Genomic DNA, 12,477 nt, shown 5'->3' on the forward strand with positions numbered 1-12,477 from the left:
GAAAGTATTTGTTTTTCTGGCTGTCTTTCAATTTTTCTTTTTTTACCTTAAGGTTGTGTTTTCTGGATACAATCAATAGCAAGGCTGGTGCATTGCCTGGCAATGCAATGAGAGGTATAATCCCTCTGAGGCTTCTGAGATATGCAGAGATTGTGCACATCACTGCTCCACAGCTTCGTGGCTTCGTCTCTTCCTGACCACAAAGGAAGTGGAAAGGAAATCATGGAGTGCATGGACTGCAATTATATCTGTTCTTTGCAAAGCTTAAAGCTCATCATCTCCTCCATTCCAAACTACACACCAGTTTAAAAACTAGGAAGGAAATTGACCTTGGTTAGAAGAAATACCATGGTTGAATCTTCTGGAGCAGAACTTGGGATGAGTACAGAAGCAGATATTTGGATAAGGACAGCCAATAAGTAATCACAGGGCAAGCTGTGTCTAAATTTTACGTCTCAATTGTAACCTGTGTACTATATCTACGATTCAACGCTCTAATAGGAGGCATGTTCCTTCTCTGTTGGAACACTGCTGTTAAGTCCTGGGGTACCTGAAGCTTTAGAGCTGACCCCAAATGTTAATTCCTGTGACCTTGATACGTGTGTTGCACTTCAGGCTCACCTGTAGTATTAGGTCTGATAATAATTTTATCAGACTGGAGCTGGATGTTTTGGATGGAGAAAATTGGGGTTTTTTTGAAAATAAAGCTTCTCCCATATGGATATATTCTGTGGAAAAATGTCAAATACCACTTTTTCCTTACTTACTACACCCTCATTTGATCAGGAAAGCCAAGTTTTTTTTCAAGAAACTCCAAAATTACATTTTAAAATGGTTTTAAATGCCTCAAGAAGCTTCACAAGACCAGAGATGCCACAGATGTACCTCCCGTATGCGACTGTTGCCAAGCTCGACAAGCATGCTTTCCCAGTTGCATGGCTCCCTGCACCATATCCTCCCCTGCTGCTTTACAAGGGTGGCAGGGATGTGCTGTTATGAGTGGAGACAATGACAAATGGATCCTTTGTTTTATATTACCGTCATTCTTGTCGTTCTCAGGTTTGACGAAAAGGAAAAGTAGAGACAGCAATGAGACCTAACGCCAGTGCTCTTCGAAAGGCAATCTGCTTCCACAAAATCCACAGCAAGTAAGGTAGAGAGCTGTTTCTTATAAATTCATTTATTTTGCTTTTGTTAGTATGTTTTACTACTTTCTCACTCATCGCCTATAAATCTTTGAAAACAATTGATCAAAAGGAAATTTCCTTGTGGTCCTAAGTGGATACAGTATCTCAGAGGATGAGAGAGACCAAAGACAACAAGAGGAAGATGAAGAAAACATCCACAGAATAACATGGAAAAATGCATTCCAATGTACCATTGGAATTCTGATTCTTTTAAGCACTTAAGGACACCGCTGCTTAACAAAGCTCTGTCCAGAGGTGCTTCAGGCTTTCAAAATGCAGACACCAATATGGGAGGATATACTGCATTTCTAATAATCTGAAAAATAACTGACTACTACTTATTTAAGTATTTGAGAAGCTGAGTCGTGCTGGTTGGGTTCTGCATGATAAAATATAATATCAGAGAAATTTTGTTTTCCACAATGTATGCTTAAGAGAAAAAGAGGGAGAAGAAAGGAAGATAAAGAAGTTAAAGTAATTTCTAATCTGCAAATACATTACAATCTGGGGAAATAGTTCTTGTATATGTATTAGATCAAAAATAACATGTAAGCAAAGAAAAGGAAAGAATCTCTGCTGAAAGTATAAATCACAAATATAATTTTTGTTACCAGACAAGAAGAGAGGCTTTTTGTTTGTTTATTTAGTATTCTTTCTTAAATACAAGAATATTGTAAACTAAGGGAATATTTTAAAGCAGTACCCCATTCCTCTGGGGTAAATACAGTACATTGCTTAGCAACCTTTTATGATACAAAGACAAAAATATTTGAATATATAAAATACTACTGTGTAAAATGGTCAGCCGACAGCCAAGGGGCTGGATGACTTGAATGATTCATTAGATTAAGATTTATTAACAGGCTTTCTCTTTGGAAATCTAACTGTAAAATAAGTAATGAAGCACAGCAATCATGTAGGGATCATAGAGGCAAATAGGCAATGATAGTTTTCTCTGAAAAAAGGAGGAATCAGCACTACTGTGCTCAAGGGCTTTATGTACATTAGACCAGAAGAAATTGCTGTGTAGCTATTATGTGATGGGGTTACTAACTGAGGCTGAAGCAGCCCTGGCAGGAGCTACTGATGGAGATGGAGTACAAGGGAACTCTCTCTACTTTGCTCTCACTTTCACCTGTAAGGATTAGAACCATCTCAAGGTCTAGCTGCACAGGGCCAGGCTCAGATGGGATCAGCTTCACTGGCTATTGAAAACAGAGCCTTTCTATTTTCATTAACAGACAGCATCCAGAAGAACAAAAAAGGTGCAAAAAGGAAAGGGAAACCAAACTGTGGACTTCTTGCCTGCTGGATGGATACCAAGAAACCAGACAGGTACAGAGCAGGAAGAAGTCTAGTTTCCCTTGCAAGCTATGATGTATTTCAGGCTAAGAGTAGACTTAACACTTGCATAGATGGCTAACTTTTCATCAGGACAAACTAAGTACTTGCACATGTGCAAATATATTTTTCTGTATATTTTGAAACATACTTCCATTCGAAAGTTGAATTCTGTATTCAAGCTATTTTTCTCTGTACAACAGACATTCATGTTTTTGTCTTTCTGGAAGACACTGATCAAAGTCCTGGAGCCTGAATGTTATAGATATGAGTAAATACACAGACCTAAGCACCAATCAGTGTGGTAAAACAGTACCAGACCAACAAGAGCTTCACCACACACCAAATTACACAAACATGCTCTCAGCAGCCACTGTGAGACACTTGCTGCAGAAGTAGATCTGGCATTTCTTATTTTTGTTCTCCTAGAAATTGCCGGCCACAGAGTTAAGCTGGCTGTGTGGCCTTATATCCCGGACCTCCATGATCCTTCTGAAGTTACTTGCCCTCCTACTCCCTACTCTTCTTAAAAAGGCAGGAGGAACCCTAAAGCAATTCACAAGGTTGTTTCCCAAATTATCATTGCATTTTTAAAAATATTTTCTTCACAGGATAAAACAATGAGGGAAAGATTCACCCGTAAAACATTCAGACATTACAATAGTACTTTGGTTGGATTTTTTGGTAATGAAAAATTATTCTTACAGCACATTAATTTCTAATGAGCCCAATCATAATGTGGCCATTGGAAATTCCCCTTAATGATATTTCTGCCTGACAAGACTGGACACTTCCTTGAGAATTTGCTAGATTAATTATATTTTGTAAAATTGCCTAAGGACAGCAATGATGTTTCCAGGTATGTGTTTAGGGCTGAAGGATGCTGACCATAGATGTGAGCAGCACAGTACAAAGACTGAAAGCACAGTTAGGGGTTTAATTTATTTTCACAACAGCCTCCACTGAAAACATCACTTCTCCATCCATGCAGCTAACCTCCCCAGGAAAGACACTGCAGGGAGCAGAAGCAAAACCAAGGATTAAAGAAATCATTCATCTTCTTTATTTTCCTTTGAAGACTGTTGAAAAGGAAAAATCTGGTGTTGAATTATAAAGACTGTTAAAGAATAGATACAGCAGAGGAGATGCAAGAGAGTTTTGAGTTTGGTGGGGTTTCAAATTAATTTTTAGTATCTGTTATGAGAAGTTTTGCTGATGTCAACAAGAGGTGATCTTGCCATAATGCAGGATGAGCTTCCAGAGAAGTACCAAGTTTGAAGGAAGAACCAGAGTGTTTCACTCCTTGTTTTGATGGTGAGCCTACATTATGGGTTCAGCTCAAGTACAGATCCCATTCTTTATATATTCACAGCATATATATATAATAAGGATCCATTACCTGAAATGCCTTTATTGGTACATAATCTTCCTAATATGTCAGGGACCAGTTTCTTTGCTTCTGTGGTAAATACTTTAAAATCTGACAATAAGACACTTTTTCAGTCACATCTTCCTCCACATCTTCCTCCACATTAAGCTTTCATTAAAAAAAGTCTTAAGAACAACACAAAAGAAAATATATTCAAAAAAATAATACCTAAATTATTTGCTGCATGTGAACTTAATGTTTTCAAAAACACTGTATCAGACACAATTAGAAGCCCATATTGCAAAATTTTCTAAATTACCTTATTACTATTACTATTACCTAAATTACTAGAAAATTTAACTTATCATCTGTGTAGAGAAATCATCAAGACTCTTTCTCTTGATTTTAATGTGTCTTCTAGAAGGTGTCAGTTTAACAGCAGACCAATCCTTTTTTTCCCCCTGGTATTTTTCTTAAATTCGTTTTCATTTTTGACATCAAAAGCAAGTATCCAGACTTGAGAAATGAAAAGTGGCAGTGCTCCTTAACTAATAGGCATATAGAAACAAAACAAACACAACTAATAACTTTTGGATTAACATTTGATGTAAACCTAGATCAAAGATAATTTTGGTACCTTGAAATACATTGGATACACCTTGAAAAAGATAGCATTCTCCTTAAAGGCTACCTGGGAATATTTTGTTTTAAAATAGGATTTGCAGAGTAGGAAGGTGTTGGGGTCTCCTCCCCTGCCATGGAGCCCTGGGAGAGGGGCCCTGGGGGGGAGACACGGGGTTTCCCTGCCCCTGGTCAGCCTCATTTCCCATTGGTTGGTTTGTGTTCCCCGGTGTGGCCGAGGACCCTTGGGTCCCGTGACTGAGGAGTTCCTGGGCAGAGCCCCGGCCATGCGGCTGGAGAAATAAACGTCTCTGAAACATCTACCACGAATCTGTCCATACATACTTCATTTCCACGGGACTCCTGGTTTGATATATGCTTGTTGCAGTAATCCCCGCTGCAACAAACTGGTGGAGGAATGCGGGCAGGACACCGATCCCTGAGGAAGATTCGTGAGTAAAATAACCACTCTAGACCTCTCTCTTCTCATCTTGGTTTGAATATTCTCTCTGGACTATGGAAGAATTGTGGGAAATGGGGCTCTCTGAGCCACAGAAAGAAATGTACCTAGAAGTTAAAGGAATCCTTGAACAACAAAACAAGAAAGTAATGGAACCGGGAGATCTAGAACTTTTTTTTAACTGGCTTTTCAAAAATTTCTCCTATATTTCTCGAGACTTACTTTTTGATATCGAACCTCCTGGATCTTGTCAGGGGTGTTTTTGGGATGAGATCTTGCGGGAGATGAAAGATCAAACAGAACATGCATTAGTGATTGAACCCTTGCGTGGATCCCTCATGGTCAGTGAAGCTATTCAGGAGCATTTATATGGTCCTATTACCCCTAAAGCAAAGGATGGCCATAGTCCCGCGGCCGAGGCCGCACGGCCGCCATCCCTGTGGCACACACCGGCGGAGGTGCCTGCGCTGGATGCGCCCGGCCCCCTCGGGAGCGCGCGCCTTATCGCGGACCCCATCCCTGTCTCGGGGTCCCCGGCCACGCGGCCGCGAGTGAGGGAGCGATGCCACAGGCGCCGCGGGTGCCATGGGTCACGAGCAACCAGGAACCGGGCATCGGCATGGCAGGCCGCTCTGAGCACACGGCTCGGAGGGCCCTGCGGAGGGAGAAGCGGCGGTTTCCACAGCGACACGAGAAGCCGCGCAGCGCCGAGCTGAAACGGGGCCGCTCTCAAAGCAGCGTGGAGTTTGCGGAGCGGAACCACTCACAGGGCACGGGGCCGGCGGCGATGGCAACGCGGGGCCGCACAGAGCCCAGACATGCGCTGGAGCAGCGCCCCTCGGAGGGCAAGGAGCAGCTGCAACGCGGGGGCCCAGCCGAGACGTCGGAGTCGGTGAGGCGGCAGCCACGCGGGACCAGCAGCCACGACGAACACGTAAGCATGTGATAGGAGGAGTTGTAGCCACGAAAGTCACAGGAACTGTGAAATGGTACAATGTAAAAAACAACTATGGATTTATAACACGAGATGATACAGGTGAAGATTTATTCATCGATAGAACTGCCATTAAAAGGAATAACCCTAAAAATTACCTGCAAAGTGTAGGAGATGGAGAAGTTGTACAATTTGATATAGTGCAAGGAAAGAAGGGCTTACAAGCAGCGAATGTTACTGGGCCTGGAGTGTCATACATGAAATCGCTAATTAGCTTGGTCTTTGCATGTTAAGTGTTTTAATTAGTTAATTTTGAGTTAAATAATTTTTAATTGAATGTTAATGTTCACCCATCAGTCCAGGTACAAATATCAAGTTCTGCTATTAGTGTTTTCACTTGTTCAAAGCAGTTTATCTGCACCAGTTCCAGTTAAAATCCCCCAGTTAAAAATCCCTTTTCAAACTTTAAACCACTTGTACACTGCAAGAGTTGTTTTTCTCATGTTCTCTGTATACTTTTACAAATGTTTTAAGATGTATTAGATGTATTTTAATTTTTTTTTTTAAGGGTTTCTACTTCGCACCTAAGTCTCAGAACCAGCTCCAAACCCTAGTTTCTAACAGCCAACAGCTATTTTTAGACCTTTGGCCCTTGGTCTGTAAGTAAGCTCCATGGCAACCTGAATCTTAATGAGGACATGTTACCACCCTTACTCCAGCTGCTACTACCCCCCTGACAACGACGAGCTATTGGTAGACAGAGATGATCTGTCAAAAGGGAAGCACCAATCACTTAGGACCAAAGGTGCGTGCTGTGGGCGGTTTGTGGGCGGACTGGGGCGGAGCAAAGGCATTATAAAGCGGCGAGTCGGCTTCAGAGCAGGTGCAGAATACTGCCAATTTTAGGTGTGAGGGATGCTAGTGCTGGGCACTTAAACCTTACTCTTATTTAGGAGCCTTTAATAATTTTTCCTTGACTTTTGGATTAGCTGAAAGTCAGCCCAGCACTGGAAGTTTTCCCACCAGAGATCCAGTGCTGTTTAAGCCTGAAGATCTCTAATCCCTGCGCTCCTGGGGCATACCTCTTGAGCCACTAGGATCCCAAATTTTTATATTTTTCTGATTTTTGTAATTTTTCAATTTTTCCATTTTTAATAAATTATTTCAATTTTTCTAAGAGTTGTCTCATTCCTCACATGGAGGTATTCCAGTCAAAGGCAGCCATTATGCACAAAATTATAAACAATGTCCATCCCAGCAATTTCCCTGTCCACAGCCTACTTCCCCCTTTTACCTTATACCCAATATGAACCCTTTCCTAAGTTTGCCCTATCCCCAGTTTATTCCTAATCCGTTTTTCACCCCATGGCTTCCCTATACAATTCCATTTCCCTACAATTCCTCTCTGATGCCGAGGGGGGAATGAAAAGGGGGAGGGAAGAAATTAAACCCTCTCCTGCCTCAGTTTCCCCACAAAGCGTGCCCGGAGAGTTCTGTCTCCCTTCTGTCAGCCCTAAGATGTTCCACAGAATCAGTTAGGACATTTAAAGACTCAGGAGGGTGGCTTGTTTTGTCTTGAAACTGTTCTTGTTATCCAGTCGTTTTCATTCTCCTTTTATTAAAATAAAATGGGTGAGATGTTGGGGTCTCCTCGCCTGCCATGGAGCCCTGGGAGATGGGCCCTGGGGAGGACACACGGAGTTTCCCTGCCCCTGGTCAGTCTCATTTCCCATGGGTTGGTTTGTGTTCCCCGGTGTGGCCGAGGACCCTTGGGTCCCGTGACTGAGGAGTTCCTGGGCAGAGCCCCGGCCATGTGGCTGGAGAAATAAACACCTCTGAAACATCTACCACGAATCTGTCCATATATACTTCATTTCCACGGGACTCCTGGTTTGATATATGCTTGTTTCAGTAATCCCCACTGCAACAGGAAGGCCTTATCATAGAATAAAGACATTCATTTAATCTTTAACAACAAGTGAAGAGGAGGTAGAACAGAGGCATCATACATCAGATTCCTTGCAGACACAGAGCCGGGTCAAGGTGGTGACATGGTAAATCTTGATTTGTTCTGTTGGTGGTCAGGTGCCTCTGAGAAAGGTGACAATCCTCCTCTCCCTCTCCTCTTCTGCCAAGCAGAAAAAAATTCCTCCTTAGTCAAATGCTTCTGAAAATTAGCCATCTAATTTTCTGCATACATTTCCACATACACTGTTTTATAAGACAGCCAGGGAAGTATAGCTGCACAAAGCTGGAGGGGTGACACCTTAATAGGAAAAATAAGCACTAAACCAAGCATCTTCATAAGAGAGGTTCTAAATGGCAGAGATGGCAGAGCTGAGTTGCCAGTGAGAGAGCCAGAGCACCTAATTCAGAGGGGAACTGTAGAAATCTCTCAATAAATGTTCCTTTATGTACTTGTGTGTGTGTGTGTGTGTGTGTGTGTGTATTTAATATAAGGAATATGCTGGGGAAATGTTTCTGTATTTATTTTTCTGTTTCTAATTTAATTTTTCTGTTCTCTACCTACTAAGTGAGTGCAGGAAATACGGCATCTAGAGTAAGAAGAGAGAACCAACAGACTCATAGTCTTCCTCAGAGAGACCTACAAGTCACAATAGCTTCTCAGAAGACTGAACTCCAAATTCTTATCTTGTCATTTTACTCTAATGAAACCTGTGACCCTCATGTCAACCTCCACAAGAGAAATCCTATATAATGAAAAATAATGTAATAAAATCTGCTCTGAGAAGGTAAATAGCAAGAGTGTTAGAAAATAGCTGACTCTGTTTAATCATGTAAGACACAGCCACGATGCCTCTGTTCTCCCGAATGCTTTTGTATGTTTGTAAACATATGAAGCACATGAATCAGGGTATTCATATATTGTGTTGCATTTAACAAAAAAAATGGCACCAGTTGGCTTTGCACTATTCCACATGTGCATGCGTTCTTACGGCGTTTTGCTTTCATTTCAAGTAATTACAAGTACAGATGATGCAAGTTGCCTGGTGTTCATTCTAAAAACTACATGCTTTTGATATGAAAATAGGTGCATAGTGTAGATAATTGCATCTGAAATTTTCTGCAGATCTACTATATTTTTTGTTTTGTTTAAAGAAAGCTGGGTCAGAAAACAGCAGCCTGAGCAAAACAATCAAACAAAAATTTTTAAAAATCTCTACTTCCTCTGTCTTGCTCATTTGCCAATTCTCCTTCAGCCTGCTGATTCCTCATGGGTTTAACAACATTTCTGGGGCCTCAACCTCTGAAGTCAAATGGGAAGACTTCTGCTTCCCTAGTGATGCCTTAATTAGGTTTTGTAAGAGACGTCTTAACACAACCGCAATTTCCTTGCATAATTTATATTGCTAGTTATAACTACAAAGTAAAATCAGCATGAAAAAAGAAATTCTACTGCAAAATTTCTTGGATTTCTCAAGGATCACACCTTTATAAAGACAAAAGCTCTTTCATTGTCTATTTACCAAATTTGAATACAATATTTTGAAGGAAGAAGGCATTATTTGTTTACAGATTAGCAAAAAAAACCCCAAAATCTTTCTAAACTCAGCATGAAACAAGGTAAAAAGCTTATAATGGTCAGGTTTGGCATATAAGTTATCTTGTAACTTTGAAGATAAGTGTACATGGCAAGCAGTACGAAGAAAACTTAAAGTACCAAGTATTACAGCAAGTCAACAAATGTAGATGAGCACACCCTCTAAGGCTAGCAGTGTGTAGGTTATTACAACAAGCACTGTGCCAAAACAAAATTAAAATCCCAGAGAGCTAAGGAAAAGCAGGAAAGAACCAATTATTTCACATGCATTATGAACACCTGAATAATAAATTATCTTGTATCTGAGGGTGTTTTTTTTTTTTTTGGTACCTTGATGGGATTAAGATTGAATGCCTGAAAAAAATAATATTTTAACCGAGTGTGTCTCCTTCCTGGATTTTATGATGAGACATTGAAGGGCATCATGATATTTGTAAACACATGCTATCAGTGCAGGACGGGGATTTTCTGTTCTTAAAGCATAGATTTTTACTGACATAAAACCACAGAAGGAATGTGTGAATACTTAAAAAGCCTTAAAAAAAAAAATCTGATAGGCAGTTGTAAGAGTTAGGGAGCAGATCCACAAGTGTGCACGGATCAGCTTAATTCCATCTTTAATGTAGCTACCTTAATTTTTCTAATTTCAATCTAGATGAGACATGCCTTGTGGACTTAACTGGGGTCAAACCATGGTGTTACACATGGATCATTTCCAACAGGAATCTTTACACTGGCATCCTCCTCGTAAATCTGGCCCTGATTAAACACAGCTACTCCCTTCATCCAAACACTAAACCAACCAATTTTCCTCAGACTCCTTGACTACAAAAAAGGACTTAAAAATAGATGTTCACCTGGTTTTCATAATAAAGGATAAAATCAGATGATTAGCTGGCCTAAAGAATGCATTCAGCTGAGATGAGTGGTAACTCTACCGTGAAAAACAACTAATAAATACAAAACTAGATTAATCTAAAACCTCAGGGCACAAAGTTATGTACTGTATTTTCTGGACTTTTAGCAAAGTGGAAAAGGCTGCAGGTTAACTTTTAATGTGTACATAAAACGAAAATTTTTTTGGCCTTTGTACTGCTTTTATTATAGCCACATGGCAAATCAAGTTATGCTGATGCACTCACTAACTAACATTTAACTTCTCATAAAAATAACACTTTTCCCTACAGACATGAAAACGAGAACAGTTAACAAAAAAAATTCATGACTTTCATCTGATTACTAAGCTGTTAATTCCTGGGTGTTCGAAGTAGAAGGGTTTAGCAGTAGCTTAAATTGTTTGAGCAAATGGCTTTGAAAGTCAGTCTTGAAGTCTGTCACATTACACAACCACAGCATGGAGCTCAAAGTTTTACATCTACATGGAAACTTAGAAATGAGGACAAGCATCAGCAGAGACAGAAAGGCAAATGAAAAAAAGGATCAGAATTTTAAGCCCTTAGTGTGCCATCTTAGCTGAATACACAGCTGCGTATTCAGCTTAATTTAAATTGCCTAGAAGTGCTTTCCATATACAAGTGCATCTTTTCTCAAATTTTAATAATACATGAATATATTAATTAGTAACGCTCCATGTTGCAAAAATGAGATGTAAGCAGACAAAGAACCACTAGTAAAGCATAAAAGTTCTTTCCTGCTACTTGAAAGAGAAATTTTCCATCACTGGGAATTATACATTTGTTCAAAGGACCAAAGTAGGCTTGATTTTCCTTCAAATCTTGCTGCTTTGGTGGTGTGCTGAGTCTCTGCACACAGTGTGACTTCTTTGGCAATTCAAAGACCTTGACTTTGAGAAGGTAAGGTGCCATTAACCATATTTAGACTAGGTGATTGTTGCAGGTCTCTTCCAACTGAAAAACTTAAACTATTCTGTTCTGTTCTATTCAGCGCCTCCAGCAGCCACTTGGAAAGCTTTGTCTGAGCCTGCTCATGGTGGAGAGGCAGCTGCACTGTCCCTCAGACTGCATTCATTTTAGCAACAGCTTAAGCTGTAGAATAGCCAATTCACAGCCCAGCGAGGAGAACTACCCCAGAGAGTAGGCTGCGAAGAGCTTATTAGGTAGGCATGTCACATGTGTGTCATTCACATGTCCCAGGACAGCTTATTCCTCACTGATACCCTGCAAAGAGAACAGAATCTGACTGCAGCCTCTGCAGAGGTCACTGCATGATGGCAAATGTCACTTCACAGAATTGAGAGATGGTATTTTTCTGGCTCATTAAACTGTACAATCCCCTGTACTCATTTTCATTAGCAAATCCTGATAAATCTGTGCTCTTAACAGAAATGTTTATAGAGTGAAAGGCCTAAGGAGGGAAGGTGAAACACTTGTTTCAGTAGCTGTTCTAGGAACAAAGCTTTCAGATAACAAATCACTAGAATCACAGAAATGTCTTTGTCAAGTTTCCTGGTTTCCAGAATAAGATAGTAAATATGTTCAACACCATTCTAATCAAACAGAAACAGGTTTTTTCTTTCCTTTCAGCAATTAATCATATTCTAGATGAAGAGAAATTTACCCCAAAAAAGGCAATGGAAAAAGTTTCCCACTGCTCTGGAGCAGTCATGTTTGAGGAAGCAAACCCAGTTTTCAGAATCATAAGCTTCATTGTTCAGGTTTGTTCTGCCTTGGTGGAAACTGGAGAAACATATTTTTTTCCTCTAGATACAAAGTATTTCCTTTACCTGTCCTGATTTCATTATAATATGGTCCTTCTCACCATCTGAGCAAAACAGAAGGATTAAAAAATAACAAAGCCCACTTCTTTGGAAAAAAATCTGCAGACAATAAAGACAGGATTAAGCTCTGTAAGTAATTCTAAATTCCTCTGCTCTCTGAAGTGGCTGATCAAGATTTTTCTGCAGGTGAAACTTTTTCATATTGAAAGTGAAATATTGCCTTTCTAACCCATTCAGATCCCAGCTGTAGCCTTCAGGAAAATTCAGTATTCAACTATTACATCTCTTAATATTTTATTTTCTCC

The sequence above is a fragment of the Corvus moneduloides genome, chromosome 3 (genome assembly GCF_009650955.1).
Source record: "Corvus moneduloides isolate bCorMon1 chromosome 3, bCorMon1.pri, whole genome shotgun sequence".
NCBI lineage: Eukaryota > Metazoa > Chordata > Aves > Passeriformes > Corvidae > Corvus > Corvus moneduloides.